This window comes from Bombina bombina, chromosome 3 (genome assembly GCF_027579735.1).
Source record: "Bombina bombina isolate aBomBom1 chromosome 3, aBomBom1.pri, whole genome shotgun sequence".
NCBI lineage: Eukaryota > Metazoa > Chordata > Amphibia > Anura > Bombinatoridae > Bombina > Bombina bombina.
The window spans coordinates 1111153604-1111170901 of NC_069501.1; positions in this window are offsets into that span (position 1 = coordinate 1111153604).

Consider the following 17298-nt stretch of genomic DNA (forward strand, 5'->3'; position numbering starts at 1 on the left):
CAGAAATTGGAAGAAGAATCTGCCTGGAGGTTGATGATCTTAGCGGTTTGTAACTAAGGTCCATTGCTGTTCTCACACATAACTGAAGAGTATGGAAGGAAAACTTCAGTTGGGGGGACGGTTTGCAGATCACCTGCTTTGAGGTATGTTCAGTATATTTTTTTCTAGAGAGATAATAAGGTCTAGAAAATGCTGACAATGCCTGGTATATTTGAGGTAAGCCTGATACAGTGATTTAACAATGACTGGGATCATGCTTACAAGATAAGGGTAATATTCATGTTAACTCTCATATTACTTAGTGTAAAAACATTTGCATAACTTACAGAAAAAACGTTTTTTCTCTGAGGGTGATAAATCTTTATTTGGGGCCTAGTTTTCCACATGGCTTGTTAGATCACTCCTAGGAGTACTTTTTTAAGGCCCTCTGACATTGAGTGCATGGTGGGAGGGGCCTATTTTCACGCACTTTATGCGCAGTTGATATTCAGACTGAGACATCCAGCTTCCCTAAAGGAGTCCTCTGGCATCTAGGATCGCTATAGAGGGTTTTTATCCTGCAAAAATCGTGTTTAAGGGCAGGTAGGAGCCACAGCAGAGCTGTGGCAGTGTGTTTGACTGTTTTTTAACGGTTTTACCGTTTTTCTAATCCGGTTTGGGGCCTAAGGGGTTACTCATCCCTTTGCAAGTGGGTGCAATGCTGCTTTAGTCTCTTATACACACTGTAAACATTTCGTAAAGTTTACTACTTTTTAAAACTGTTTTGCAGTTTATGTGGTAGGTTTTTTCTCTTAAAGGCACAGTACCATTTTTGTTTAATTGCTTTTTCACATTTATTAAACTGTTTTCCAAGCTTGCTGGTCTCATTACTAGTCTGTTAAACATGTCTAACATAGAGGAAACTCCTTGTTCATTATGTTTAGAAGCCATTGTGGAACCCCCTCTTAGAATGTGTACCAAATGCACTGACCTTTCTATAAGTTATAAAGACCATATTATGTTTTTTTAAGATTTATCACCAGAGGTTTCTCAGACTGACAAAAGGGAGGTTAAACCACCTAGCTCTCCCAATGTGTCAGAACCTATATCTCCCGCGCAAGTGACGCCAAGTACATCTGGCGCGTCCAATGCGTTTACCTTACAAGACATGGCGGCAGTTATGAATCATACCCTCACAGAGGTATTGTCCAAACTGCCAGGATTACAAGGAAAGCGAGACAGCTCTGGGGCTAGAACAAATACAGAGCTTTCTGACACTTTAGTAGCTATGTCTGATATACCCTCACAATGTACAGAAGCCGAAGCAGGAGAGCTTCTATTTGTGGGTGACATTTCTGATTCAGGGAAGGCGTTACTTCAGTCTGACTCTGAAATGACAGCATTTAATTTTAAGCTTGAACACCTTCGCTTGTTGCTCAGGGACGTTTTAGCAACTCTGGATGACTGTGACACCATTGTAGTCCCAGAGAAATTGTGTAAAATGGAAAAATACTTTGCAGTACCTGTTTACACTGATGTTTTTCCAATCCCTAAGAGGTTTTCAGAAATTATTACGAAGGAATGGGATAGACCAGGTGTACCGTTCTCTCCCCCTCCTGCTTTTAAAAAGATGTTTCCCATAGATGCCGCTACACGGGACTCGTGGCAGACGGTCCCTAAGGTGGAGGGAGCAGTCTCTACCCTAGCAAAGTGTACAACTATCCCCATTGAGGACAGTTGTGCTTTCCTAGATCCAATGGATAAAAAATTAGAGGGTTTCCTTAAGAAAATCTTTATACAACAAGGTTTTATTCTCCAGCCTCTTGCATGCATTGCCCCAGTCACTGCTGCAGCAGGTTTCTGGTTCGAGTCTCTTGAAGAGGCTCTACAGGTGGAGACCCCGTTGGATGATATCCTAGACAGGCTTAAAGCTCTTAAGTTAGCCAATTCATTTATTTCTGACACCATTTTTCATTTAACAAAGCTAACGGCTAAGAATTCAGGTTTTGCCATTCAGGCGCGTAGGGCTCTATGGCTTAAATCCTGGTCAGCTGACGTTACTTTAAAGTCTAAGCTTCTCAACATCCCCTTCAAAGGGCAGACCCTATTCGGTCCTGGACTGAAGGAGATCATTTCTGATATTACTGGAGGAAAAGGCCACGCCCTTCCCCAGGATAGGTCCAACAGATTAAGGACCAAACAGACTAATTTTCATTCCTTTCAAAACTTCAAGAGTGGCACAGCTTCAACTTCCTCTGCTGCAAAACAAGAAGGAAATTTTGCCCAGTCCAAGCCAGTCTGGAGACCTAACCAGGCTTGGAGCAAGGGAAAGCAGGCCAAAAACCTGCTGCTGCCTCTAACACAGCATGAAGGAGTAGCCCCCGATCCGGGACCGGATCTAGTTGGGGGCAGACTTTCTCTCTTCACCCAGGCTTGGGCAAGAGATGTCCAGGATCCCTGGGCTCTGGAGATTGTTTCCCATGGATATCTTCTGGATTTCAAAGCCTCATCTCCAAAAGGGAGATTTCATCTCTCAAAATTATCTGCAAACCAGATAAAGAGAGAGGCATTCTTACGTTGTGTTCAAGATCTTCTGGTTATGGAAATGATCCACCCAGTTCCAAGGGAGGGACAGGGGCAAGGATTCTATTCAAATCTTTTTATAGTTCCCAAAAAAGAGGGAACTTTCAGACCAATCTTGGATCTCAAGATCCTAAACAAATTTCTCAGGGTCCCATCCTTCAAGATGGAGACTATTCAAACCATCCTACCTATGATCCAGGAGGGTCAATATATGACTACCGTGGACTTAAAGGATGCTTATCTCCACATTCTGATACACAGAGATCATCATCGGTTTCTCAGGTTTGCCTTCCTAGACAGGCATTTCCAGTTTGTGGCTCTTCCCTTCGGGTTAACCACGGCACCAAGAATCTTTACGAAGGTTCTAGGGTCCCTACTGGCGGTTCTAAGGCCATGAGGCATAGCGGTGGTTCCTTACCTAGACGACATTCTGATACAGGCGTCGAATTTTCAAATTGCCAAGTCCCATACGGACATTGTTCTGGCATTCCTGAGGTTTAATGGGTGGAAGGTGAATGAAGAAAAGAGTTCTCTCTCCCCTCTCACAAGAGTTTCCTTCCTAGGAACTCTGATAGATTCAGTAGAAATTAAGATTTTTCTGACAGAGGTCAGATTGTCAAAGCTTCTAACTTCCTGCCGTGCTCTTTATTCCACTTCTCAGCCTTCAGTGGCTCAGTGTATGGAAGTAATCGGCTTAATGGTAGCGGCAATGGACATGGTTCCGTTTGCCTGCCTACATCTCAGCCCATTGCAACTTTGCATGCTCAATCAGTGGAATGGGGATTACAAAGATTTGTCCCCTCTGCTAAATCTGGATCAAGAGACCAGAGATTCTCTTCTCTGGTGGCTATCTCGGGTCCATCTGTCCAGGGGAATGAGCTTCTGCAGGCCAGAATGGACTATAGTGACGACAGATGCCAGCCTTCTGGGCTGGGGTGCAGTCTGGAACTCCCTGAAGGCTCAGGGTTCGTGGACTCAGGAGGAAGCCCTCCTTCCGATAAACATTCTGGAACTAAGAGTGATATTCAATGCTCTTCAGGTTTGGCCTCAGCTAGCTGCGGTCAGGTTCATCAGATTTTCAGTCAGACAACATCACGACTGTTGGAGGTTTCAAAGATAATTCTATGGGCAGAGGTTCACTCTTGCCATCTCTCAGCTATCCATATCCCAGGAGTAGAGAACTGGGAGGCGGATTTCTCAGACTTTTCATCCGGGGGAGTGGGAGCTCCATCCGGAGGTATTTGCCCAGTTGATTCAACTATGGGGCAAACCAGAACTGGATCTCATGGCGTCTCGTCAGAACGCCAAGCTTCCTTGTTATGGGTCCAGGGATCCCAAGGCAGCACTGATAGATGCTCTAGCAGCGCCCTGGTCCTTCAGCCTGGCTTATGTGTTTCCACCGTTTCCTCTGCTCCCTCGTCTGATTGCCAAGATCAAGCAGGAGAGAGCTTCAGTGATTTTGATAGCTCCTGCGTGGCCACGCAGGACTTGGTATGCAGATCTGGTGGACATGTCATCCTTTCCACCATGGACTCTGCCGCTGAGGCAGGACCTTCTACTTCAAGGTCCTTTCAAACATCCAAATCTAATTTCTCTGCATCTGACTGCTTGGAGATTGAACGCTTGATTCTATCAAAGCGTGGTTTTTCTGAGTCGGTGATTGATACCTTAATTCAGGCTCAAAAGCCTGTCACCAGGAACATCTATCATAAGATATGGTGTAAATATCTTCATTGGTGTAAATCCAAGGGTTACTCATGGAGTAAAGTCAGGATTCCTAGAATCTTATCCTTTCTCCAAGAGGGATTGGAGAAAGGATTGTCTGCTAGTTCCTTAAAGGGACAGATTTCTGCTCTGTCTATTCTTTTGCACAAACGTCTGGCTGAGGTTCCAGATTTTCAGGCGTTTTGTCAGGCTTTAGTTAGAATTAAGCCTGTGTTTAAACCTGTTGCTCCGCCATGGAGTTTAAATTTAATTCTTAAGGTTCTTCAAGGGGTTCCGTTTGAACCTTTGCATTCCATAGATATTAAACTTTTATCTTGGAAAGTTCTGTTTCTAGTAGCTATCTCCTCGGCTCGAAGATTTTTGGAGTTATCTGCTTTACAGTGTGATTCCCCTTATCTGATTTTCCATGCAGATAAGGTAGTTTTGCGTACCAAACCTGGGTTTCTTCCTAAGGTGGTATCTAATAAGAACATCAATCAGGAGATTGTTGTTCCTTCATTATGTCTTAATCCTTCCTCAAAGAAGGAACGTCTTTTACACAATCTTGATGTGGTTCGTGCTTTAAAGTTTTATTTACAAGCTACAAAGGATTTTCGTCAAACATCTGCTTTGTTTGTTGTCTACTCTGGACAGAGGAGAGGCCAAAAGGCTTCGGCAACTTCTCTTTCTTTTTGGCTGAGAAGCAAAATCTGCTTAGCTTATGAGAGTGCTGGCCAGCAGCCTCCTGAAAGAATTAAAGCTCATTCCACTAGAGCGGTGGCTTCCACATGGGCTTTTAAAAATGAGGCCTCTGTTGAACAGATTTGTAAGGCGGCGACTTGGTCTTCGCTTCACACTTTTTCTAAATTCTACAAATTCAATACTTTTGCTTCTTCGGAGGCAATTTTTGGGAGAAAGGTCTTACAGGCAGTGGTGCCTGCCTTGTCCCTCCCTTCATCCATGTCCTAAAGCTTTGGTAGTGGTATCCCACAAGTAATGGATGAACCCATGGACTGGATACACCTTTACAAGAGAAAACAAAATTTATGCTTACCTGATAAATTTATTTCTCTTGTGGTGTATCCAGTCCACAGCCCGCCCTGTCATTTTAAGGCAGGTGTTTTTTATTTTTAAACTTCAGTCACCACTGCACCCTATAGTTCTCCTTTTTTCTTGCTTGTCTTCAGACGAATGACTGGGGGTGGCAGTTAGGGGAGGAGCTATATAGCCAGCTCTGCTGTGGGTGTCCTCTTGCAACTTCCTGTTGGGAAGGAGAATATCCCACAAGTAATGGATGAACCCGTGGACTGGATACACCACAAGAGAAATAAATTCATCAGGTAAGCATAAATTTTGTTTTTTTCCCCAAAGGACAATTCAGCCTTTCATGTGGTTTCAGAACATACACAAATGGTCCAAAATGAAGGTAGGAAAGATGTTTATTCAAAATATTTCTTTATGCTATTTTTCATAAAAACTAGATGAGCGAACCTACTATTTCCGGTCATTTAAGCCCCACATGGTTTCTCAACTTGAGTATTTATTTTATAAACTACATATATTTATGGTGCTAAAATGTGTTAAAGGATTTGAAGGGGCCTAGAGAAATAATTTACCCTAAGGGGGCGATTTAGAAAGGGCCGAATAGCTCGCTGGAAACATTAGTTAAGAAGCAGCTGTCTTAAGACAGCAATCCGCCCGATCTCATACGATCGGGTTGATTGACAACCCCTGCTAGCGACTGCAAACATGCAGGGGGCGGCATTGCACAAGCAGTTCACCAGGAACTGCTTGTGCAATATTAAATGCTTACAGTGTATGCTGTTGGCATTTAGTGATGCAGGGCAGACATGATTCGCTAAAGCGAATCATCTCCGCCCAGGGTATGATAAATCTACACCTTAATGTGATTCATGATGTGGATGGTGCATATGAGTTATTTTATCAAATTGTCTGGTAAGAAAAAGCAATAAAATGGGAAATATAGCACAGCTACACATGCCTATTTATACTTGAACAAATTGGTAAAACTAATAGAGAAATAGACAGGGATCTTTTCCTTCTGCAGCAATGTTGTTATTATCCTTATGATACGAGAGGATATCTTACTTTCCAAATTAAAAACCTAACATAAATTGCTCTACATAAAGAGTCATTCAAATGTTTACTAAACCATAACAGACTAGGGGCCTGATATATAAATCTCAGGCAAAATATTTTTAAGAAATCTTGTTGATACGGCAAGGCCCCTAAAAAAAATTTGAGACACAAATTTTAGGTTGAGAAATGTTTATGTTCATATGTAGTGTTCTTTATGTGAAACAGAGACTCCTTCATTACAATACAAGGGCCAACATTTAAGAAGCACCAGGTGCCAGCGAGCTTTAGGTCTAAAAAATATCTCAAATTTTTGTTGGGATTTATCTCTATGCCGGGTTTGAATATCAGGCCCTAGAAGAGAAAATATTACCATTATGTCAAAACTTTAACTTTATATATACTGGGCTAGATTACAAGTGGTGTGCTAAAGTTAATGCAACTGTGCTACCGTGTGCACATAAATGGATGTGCTTGAGCATAATTTGCACTTGTCATTTTAGTGTGATTGAAGACCTAACGTAAAGGGTAAGGGTTAAAAATAAATTTCACCAAACACAAGAATAATACATTAAAATAAAGTGTCACACTCCTATATACAGTTTCTGATAAAAAGTATTCATATAAATATTAAAAACATTTTTATAAGGGTTAAAAGGTACATGGAATGTGGAAAGATGTTTGACTGGTACAGGTCAGCACATGTCTAATCTTATATCTCTGGTTGCGATGTGGGTGGCCAAAGGTGGCCCCTAGAATCATAGAATTACATCCAGGGGCCACCTTTGGCCACCCACATCGCAACCAGAGATATAAGATTAGACATGTGCTGACCTGTACCACCACACATGTGGTGTATCTATTAAACTGCAGTTGCGGGCGGTTCTATGTGGGCAAAACCACCGATGATGCTCGAACTCGGTTCGCCAACCATAGGTCCTCCATCAGGACATCCCTCAAAAAGGGTTTGAGTGACCAGCCTGTGGCTAGGCATTTTGTGGAAAAAGGTCATGGACTCCAGGACCTGAGATTCACCTTGATAGACCATGTCCCCCCATTGAGACGAGGGGGTGATAGAGATACACTCCTTCTACAGATTGAAGCCAAATGGATCTTCCGGCTAAACACCTTGCAGCCCCACGGACTAAATACAATGTTTGACTGGCATTGCTTTCTATAGCTATATATGCTGCTCTGATGGACTTTCTCTGCCGAGTGGCAGTATCTCCTAATCTCTTAGGATGGACCAGGAGAGCCCACGTATCATTCAATGGATTATCTTTCTCCACTGGTGGTGTACTGACCTTGGTTTATATCTGTTTTGGGCTACTCTCTTTTCAGATTCCCCACTGGTGAATAGTGGTTCTCGTCATTGGCACGTTCTAACACTTCCTTACTCTATGAATGTGTTCTTGAATGAATGAGTAATGTAACGTGCCTTGCTGAACCCCTATTATGGTATGGATGGGTCCATGTCCTATTATTTGCAATCTACAATACATAGCATATCCGTCACAAACATTTGTCTAACTGGCTTATCTGTATGTATGTGTGTCGGGTAACTGGCTTCGCGGCTGATGGCTTTAATATCTGTAATTACAGTCAGTTTGTATGTTTGGTGATCAATGCTGTGTGTTTATTTATAATGCTTACAGTGGCCGTTTTGAAAGAAAGATAGAATTGGTACGTAAGGTTTGCGTGTGTTTCTTTTGCGTTGCTGACAAGTGCGATCGTGTATTAGTGTACTCCCTGTGTGTGTGGCGCTATGTCATTCATGGTAAAAATCATGAATTTTTGTTCACAGTACTACTGTCTATGTCCTTTAGCCCCGTAGCTGCTGTGTACGGCTCGGTGCGATCAATCACCATGGCAGCAGTACACAACCCCTGTGATTGGCTCTTAGCCCTCCACGTGATTGACCTGGCTAGTTCCGGGTTTCGTACAAGGCGCTGTGTGCTGATGCAGTGGTGTGGGTCTGCAGCGATCAAGGACATGTCTCCCCTTGGTGAGTCTCTAAAATTTCCTGTATTCTGATTTAATGCCTCCTGATGTTTAATCGTTATGGTGATGTAAGCGTTAGTTGAATGACTGAAAGTATGCTGTCATTCCGCTTTTTCTTCTTTTTTGCAGTTCTGTTTGTGATCCGTCTCAGTCTCCATTTCACCACAGTTCCCTTCCTTATCACTTGGGTAGTCACTTTTGATTTTGGAGCCATGATGGCTGAGATAATAAAAAAAGTTCTTTAATTATAGGTGAACACTTGGTTGTTTACATTGTGACTCATAGGTCACCATAGTTACCAGTTTGGCGGTTCTTCTGTTCTAATTGGGGGGAGGGGTTTGTTTATCACAGTGTATAAAGCCATCATTGTTTGATGCACGCGTTGTCTGAAGAAGGGGATATTGTCCTCGAAACGTCACAGTCTTTTTCAAAGTAAAAGTTGTTTCACAAAAAGACCAGTGAGTGCAAGTATTTTGTTCTCTTGTATTGAAGTTTCACTAGCACCCTGGCAGTCGTGGATAAGTGAGAGTGCACATCTCTGCTACAAATATATATATATATATATATATATATATATATATATATATATATATATATATATATATATATATATATGCTTTTTTAATCAATTCAGGAGGCCCTTAAATGACTTAATAACCCATAAATCATAAAGTGTAAGGGTTTAGTTGCTTTTATCAATTATTGCACACATTACTATGAGGGATTCATCTGTAAGATTTTAATGAGTATAAAAATGGTATCCTTATTGTTACAGAGAAGGTTAGTGTGTCCTTATGACTATTTTAACATCAGGCATGATGTAATGCTGACCTAGTCAGTAAGCAAGCATATAAGATATATGGATATGGGAGTGGCAAGCATTGCAAAGGGCTTCAAATAACTAACAATACCTAGTTTGGAACATGGCCAAAAGTGAATTATCAGCAGTTTTAAAAGGTATAAGAATCAGGGAGAAAGAATGGTAGACAGAGTGCCTCTCTGGAAGGGAAAATATCAAGGTAAACTCCATGACCAGGCCTCCCACAAGAAGCAAACGGGGTAATATTATTTCATGTACTATTTCTCTGTTAAATTGTTTTCTGTGTTTAACCTTGTAAACAATAACATGTAATCTTGTTATTTATCTGTTCTTTAATAAATGTGTGATTGTTTATTCAGTCGAAGGGGGTATTGTTATCTGTTTTTGGAGAGTTTAAAAGATATACAGAAGATTGTATATGAAATTTGTTTGCACAGGGCCGATTATTAATATATGTATATATTATTTTTTTGTCGTGAACAGCTTTTAACACAGATCCTTTTGTTTAAGTGTAATTTCTTACATTTTGGCGATGGCAGGTAGAAGAGTTGTTAGAATTCGTGTTCACAACAGATAGCTTTATTCATAGATTTTGTTAAAGAGAGATAGATTACTTATGCTAAAGAATTAGCTAGAGTCTTAGATGAGTAGTTGTTTGTAACATCCACAAGGTTAAAAGGTTATGGAGCTGTTTTTAGGAAAGATTGCTTCAGTTAAAAACAAACTGACATTTTAAATTTCCATAGTTTAGTGTACAACATTATGTTAATTAATCTATTGCAGACATGCCAACTCTCCCTGAAGTTCCGGGAGTCTCCCTAATTGTAATAGTGACTCACAGATGCCAGCAAATGGAATGCAATCTCCCTGAAACTCCAAGTACCATGATCCATTGTGGCCCAAATCTGGAAAAGTGTTTCTTTAAGGAATGCCTTTAGTTGTTGGGACGTTATAGAACCCTCAAAGCATGCACCAGTAACCAAAAAGCCCCCACTTATTTTAATAAAATTAAAACACGAATACTACCTTATTTACTGCACGTAATTAAACTTCATTTTCTAAAATATTTAGGCATTCAACAAGCGTACAATCACTGAAAAATAGGTTTATTGTATGTGGTTGTGCAATAAAGCTATTTTTTTATGTGACTTTAGTGGGAAGCTACTTTAATGATACGTCGTTATCTTATTTACGGTTTCAAGGTGTCCAATATATAACTGGGGGGGATGGCGGCGCAGTAGCGGGTGACGCCACCTCCCTGAAATGAGTTTTTGCAGGTTGGGATGTCTGCTATTAACAATAAGATATTTTCCAAATCTGAGGGAAAATAAGCATTAATGTTTAGTGCATATAACATAGAAATGTATTACTAAGGTAATTGGAGAATTAGAGAACATAGGCAAGTAGCTGTGGAATTTTTTATGCTTTTGTCAAGTCAATGAAACCAGAGATGTTTTGTTGAAAAAAATGTGGTGAATGTGTCTTTACAAATAGTAAATGACTGCTGGTCGTGCAATCAGAGGTTTTGTTTTGGTACACATTTTTTTATTAAGACATTTACAGGAAAAAAGAAAATCGTACATAACAGTGCGCATTATATTATGGTCTACATATACAGATATTTGAAGTACCTGGAGATAATTTTGTACAATTTGGGTTAGATAATACATTCATAATATGCTACTTATGTCTGAGTATCGTAAGACGATCTGTTCTTGTTTACATTGACCAATTTATTATGTTTTGAGGCTGAAAAGGGTGTCTTATTTTTCTATAAGGAGGGATAGAGAGGATGTATTTTTAATGATAGTTACGTCTTCCAAACAAGAGAGTCCAAGGTGTTCAATTTAGAAGGGGTTGTCTGGAATATTTGAGATCTTAAGGTGTGTTTCTCAGTCATCTTATAAGTGCCAGCCCAAAGGTGGGAAGTTAGGGGGGAGGGGGGTAGATGTTGGAGAGGGGGGGCATTGAAGAAGGGAGGTGGGCAGGGAGAGTTCTAGTCTGGGTGGATTGCTAGCCAAGGGGACCATATCTCAATGTAAAAATCTGTTTTATCTAGTACCCTGTGAGAGTATTGTTCCATTATTCTAATTTATCTGATAATGGTTAGCACTTGTGCGAGGGATGGTGGTTTCTTTTTTTTCCATTCTCTAGCTATCGCTAACTTCATTGCCATGAAAATATATATGGTTAGTGCCTCTGTGGCGTTGTTCAAATTAGGGATTTGCATATGAAGCAGGTTGATTTCTGGGAGAAAAGGAGGTTTAATGTTTAGGGTGTTAAGGGTGCAGAAGAGTTCTCTCCAGAGTGGTTGTATTTTGGGGCAGGACCACCAGATAGCCTCCAGCACATGGGGGGTGTGAGCTGTAGATTTTATATAGTGTGGACGGGACCAGGTGCCATCTTACTATGAGTTTATAATATAATTCCCATAAGGTGACACAGTGTAAAAGTTTTCTAGTTATCTGTATTCTTTTGTGCCAGGTGGCAATATCTACTATGAAGCCTATCTCTCTCTCCCAGGCCAGGATCTGAGGAATCTTTTGTTGCGCGTTTGTGCTGGACAGTAAGTTGTAATGGAAGGATAAGGGGTGTTTAATGAGGTGGGCTTTATTCCAAGCTTGTTCCCATAGTGATGGGGGTCTGAGGTTCTTCTTAGGATAGCCCCAAGTGTGTAGCAAGGAACTGAGCCGAAAGGCCTCGAACTGTAGTCTCGAGGGAATCAGGAATTTAGTGCATAGCTGGTGATGTGGGGTCCATGTGCTGGAGTCATAAAAGTCAGTCACGTGTGTAATCTGCAATTTCTGCCAGAGCTCTGGATGCGCATCTGGTAGAGAAAATATGGCTGTGGGCAGGGTGAGGTTGGGAGAGGGGTGAGGTGCTATGGATGGAGTGTGTCGGATCTGATCCCAGAAGAGGAGGGCATCTCAGAAAACAGGATGTAGATCCCTCAGGCTCTGTCCATGGTGGGAAGGGATCCAGAGTAAGTCCGAAAGCTTAAGGTAATGAGGCAATAAGGAAGCCTCAATATCATACCAGCCTGGAACTTGGGCTTTGTTGTTCCATGCAAGTAGGTGTGTGAGTCTGGCTGCGTTATAGTATGTGATAATGTTGGGTAGTGCGAGTCCTCCCTGGTCAGTTGATCTTTCTAGGGTGTGTCTAGAAGTTCTCGGTCTTCTGTCTTTCCAGACATAGGTTGTAAGAAGGCTCTGTAGCTTGTTTAGAATTGGTCTAGGAATATTGTATCGGATGCATCTAAAGAGATAGGTGATTTTCGGTAAAAAGGACATCTTGATAGCCGCAATTCTACCCGACCAGGATATCTCCCTGAATTCCCAAGAGTTCAGGAGCCCACAAAGGTCTGGGAGCCTTTCTGTATAATTTTTAGCTATGGTAGTTGTTGTATCCTAGCTAGATGTACTTCTAGGACTTTTATGGAGCTAATATTCCATTGGAAGCGATAAGATCTCTGTAAGAGTCTGAGCTCCTGGGGGGAGATATTGATAGGAAGGGCCTCTGTCTTAGTTACATTAAGTTTGTAAAAGCTGATTTCACCAAAGATCTTGATAATGTTAAAGATTTCTTGAAGTGAGCTTGTTGGGGAGGTGAGAAAGAGGGTGATGTCATCCACATAGAGGGATATTTTATGTTCAAAGCTTACTGAAGAGATGCCTTTAACAAGTGGGTTAGATCTTATGGCCTGGGCCAGAGGCTCGATTGCCAGGGCGAAGAGCAGAGGTGATAAAGGGCATCCCTGACGGGTACCATTTGCTATAGAGAAGGGTTCTGAGTGAAAACCAACTCCCTTAATTCTGGCAGTGGGAAAAGAATATAGGGCCTGTATAGCTTTTATAAAAGGTATAGGGAAGCCGAAGTGCAATCAGAGTTTTAAAGTCAGGACAATGTGTGTCTCTGATTATAATTTTGTGTCAAGATATTAATGAATTGCAAATAACACTGGGAGAGGTTAATGCATGAATCGCCACATGTAAAATACCAGTGTATTGAAAATATTTTTGACATGAATGTGGAAATTGTAAAGATTGCATTTTGGTTTTAGAAGAAGCATTTGATAAAGAAGGAGTGTTGATTTCATACTAAATTTAACAAGCTTTTGTCTAGCATGGAAATTACTATGTTAAGTAAATTATTTGACATAATTGTAGCACACATGGATGATAGATTAAAAACAAGCATGCCTTCAGATGTAATTCTTAGCCCAAGAATTAAACAATTAGTGCATTAATTACTAAAAACATTGGGTATTGATGAAATGGATGTTAATTTATCATATGGAAATTGCATGCAGGAAAAGAATAAATCAGTGCAAGGATTTGCTGATAGACTACTTGAAATGTATAAACTAACTTTGCCTGAAAATACTGAAGTGGATCATAAGAATAAAATATATAAGCATGAGATAAACTGCAGTAATTAAAAATTAGAAAATTGATTGGTTTGGTTGTATCTTCAAGTAACACTTTTAACAAAATAATTGAATGTCTAAAAAGAGCAGAGTTGTGTAGCGAAACTAACAAGGGAATAAAACAAATAATATCTGCAGTTGGAAAGCCATTCCCAGATAACAGAGAATGTACTAAAATCATATCTAAATAGAAAAAAATTGTAAAAATGATTAAAGGGACACTAAAGGCAGAATAAAACTCTTCTTTAATCGATATATTCATATTTAACAATTATATATGTAAAGCACTTACTGTGTCATATTATTACCGTTATTGAGATATGCTTCTGTAAAATTTTATTGTTTTCCAAACCCACTGCTCTCAGTTTCTTTAGCAGACACGAATCAGCTACGATAACCTGAGTTATCAAAATGTCGGTATTCATCTGTAATGCGCATGCGTGATCTTATGAAATCGTCATATGATATGTCACTCTCCTTCTATACATCAAGTGCAGTCTCAAAGGTACATTCTGCGCATTCGCGCAGGTTACTGAAATGCAGTGCGCATGCGCACAGTGACAAAATGGGCACATAATGTTATGCGTGTAAATATATCGTGATTGGACATAGTTACCGCAATGCAGTGCGCATGCGCACAGTGACGAAATGGGATTATAATGATATGCGTGAAAATATTTTGTGATTGGACATTCGTTTGGGTAGTGAAAGGCCCATAATAGGGGGTTTGGCTTCGGTGACATCAGAATCGCAATATAAAATATAATTTTATTAGTGTTGGAGACTTCGTTTTCGTGTATAAGTAGGTAAGTGCTGAAATAGTAACTTTGGTGCTACGAATCTGATTATCTAATACCGCTTAAAAAAGTAAACTTTTGGAATCCTTTAAGTATTATCTTTTTATAAAATGGAGACATATTAATGCCAAATTTGTACAAAGATACAATACTGTTGTGGCAACATCTGCTGAACAATTTGAAACTAGATACAAATTGGAAAATCTAAAAAAGGAACTGGAAAGAGTTAAATTGATTCAAATTACAAATACAATTACCAGTTCTGAAAATGGGTAAAAAGGGATAATTGCCTCCAATCTTGTCTGGAGTGAGGTTCAGACATAATGTATATAGTTTATAAGAGTCGTGAATGGCGGCTCACAATAGAATGAATTTTTAATAAATACTGGTGTACATATATTCATTATTTATACCTCACAAAACCTCAATCTAATCCATTGTCTGTAGGGGAAAAACAAATTGTGTTGCAAGTTTTTCAAGGTTCATATACTGATGTTATAAAGCTAAAAATTGTATGATTTTAATTGATAATGGTATTTTGAATTAGAAGAATATTTAGTTAATTTGTCTGATGAAATGTCAAAATTTGGGTTCTAAATTTGACACAAAATATGTTTTATTTTATTATGCTAATGGTAAAATATAGTTTAATACAGATGATAAATATTCTGTTATCTCTGTTTCACATTGTGTTTATAATATAAAGAAACCTGACAAGTTAAGTTTACTTTTACATAAAGATACTAAGGTTACAAATATTTTGCCGCAGTTTGCACATGCATTTGCTAAACATAAATATGATTATGAAATAGCAAGGGGAAGAGTTTATCACACATATACATTATGTAAAAGCAATATCCATATTATGATTATATTATTATTATTATTATTATTATTATTATATTAGTAAGGAAAATGAGCCATATGTACAGCAAACAATATATTATTTACATGAGCAAGGTGTATTGAGAAAATGTAAATCTGTTATTAATTTTACTATTTAGTTTGAACAAAAACCTGATGGAAATTGCTGTTTAACAATTGATTACGGTAAATTACATCCAGTGACACCTGCCTTTGCATCATCAAATATCAGAGAGGTTTCTTATTTTTTTTTCCTTTATCCCTCCAAATTTTTTTTAAGCCTTGATATAGCAAACAGTTATTGGTTTGTACCTCTGCACCCAAAGTCACAGTACAAGTTTGTCTTCAAGTGGAAAGAAGATCAAGTTATGTTTATCTGTCTTCTTGTGGTCCTGAACAATTCAGCAACAATTTTCCATAAACAGATGGCTAATATTCTATCAAGATTGTCAAGACTATCAGCACTTCTGCAATATGTTGATGATTTGTTATGTACTAAAGAAACAGAAAAAGAACATTTTTAATTGTTCACAGAATTTTTGAAATTAATGGCAAATGCTGGACTAAAAGTGAATGTTAAGAAATGCCAATTTTTACAGACAACAGTGAACTTTACAGGAGTAACAATATCATCTAGAAGAAAGACTCCAGATCAACAAAAAGTGGATGTCATAAAAAGACGGAACATACCTGTGTGAAATACTGTTTAAAGATCATTTTGGGATTGCTCCAATATCAAAGAGACTTTATTCCAAAGTTTAAAGATTTGTCTGGACCCTTGTATGACTCTTGAAAGAAAACTTTTAAAAACTTAAAAAAGGATGTAATCAATACTTTGCTGTTGCTTCCACAGACCCCAGAAAAATGTTTCATTTGGAAGTTGCTATGTGTCAAGAGAAGTTTGGAAAACTGAGACCAGTGACCTATGCATCATGACCTTTGGAAATATCTGAAGAAAAGTATTCCATGTGTGAGGAGCATTTGTTGTCTATATTCTGGACATAAGAACATTTTACATAACATAATTTCAAAAAGTGTTGTTGCAAAGTTCACATTCTCCTTTGAACTTACTTGTGAAACTAGGAAACAGTATAATTTCATCTGCAAAATTATCAAAGTGGGTGCTGATGATAATGCAAAGAAATATAGACATTATATTTAAAGGAAACAACTTTGTTGCCAGCATGTTTGCTATATGAAGGTGAACCACATAAATAGTCACTTTTTTTGTGTGTTCTCCTTTTTCTCTCAATCCAAGTTTAAATGTTTTGGTGCAAAGTGCAGATGTTTACTTTGATGGATCTGCTTATCATGAGGATGATAAAGCATATACAGGTTTTTCAATAATTTTACCTGATAAAATAGATATGTATTCATGTGAGATACATTATTTTCAATATGCTAAATGAGCTGCTATTTGTTGTACATTGGAACACTGTGCAGATATGGCTATTGACATTTATAGTGATAGTGCATATGCGGTTAACATACTTACAATGCTTCCTTTGTATGTTTATAATGGTTTTAAGTCATGTGATGGAAAACCATTGGTACATACAAATCTGTTGAAGTATATTTCATATTTGCTAAATAAATGTAAATTGCCATGCGCAATAATTAAAGTAAAAGTTCACACTAAAAGTGATGAACATAATGAACAAAATAACTTAGCTGATGCTTGTGCTAAAAAAGGCTGCAAAACAAGTAAAATTATGAGAGTTCAATGAGGAACCTGAGATTTCTGCAATTACATTAAAAAAATAAAATTAAAAAGATAAAATAAAAATAAAGCAAAGTTGGTGTCATTGCAAAATTCTTATATTTCTTATGTAATGTTAAAATAAAGGCATTTAGCAGGAAAACCTTTATCAATGCCAGTATCATGGGCAAGTTACAAATTTATAAAATCTGAAGAAAATGGAACTTTAATGTGTTTAAATAAGTAAAATATGCTGTTTGTATTTCCAGTTGTTGTATTCCTTAAAGGGACAGTGAACACCAGAATTGTTGTTGTTTTAAAAGATAGA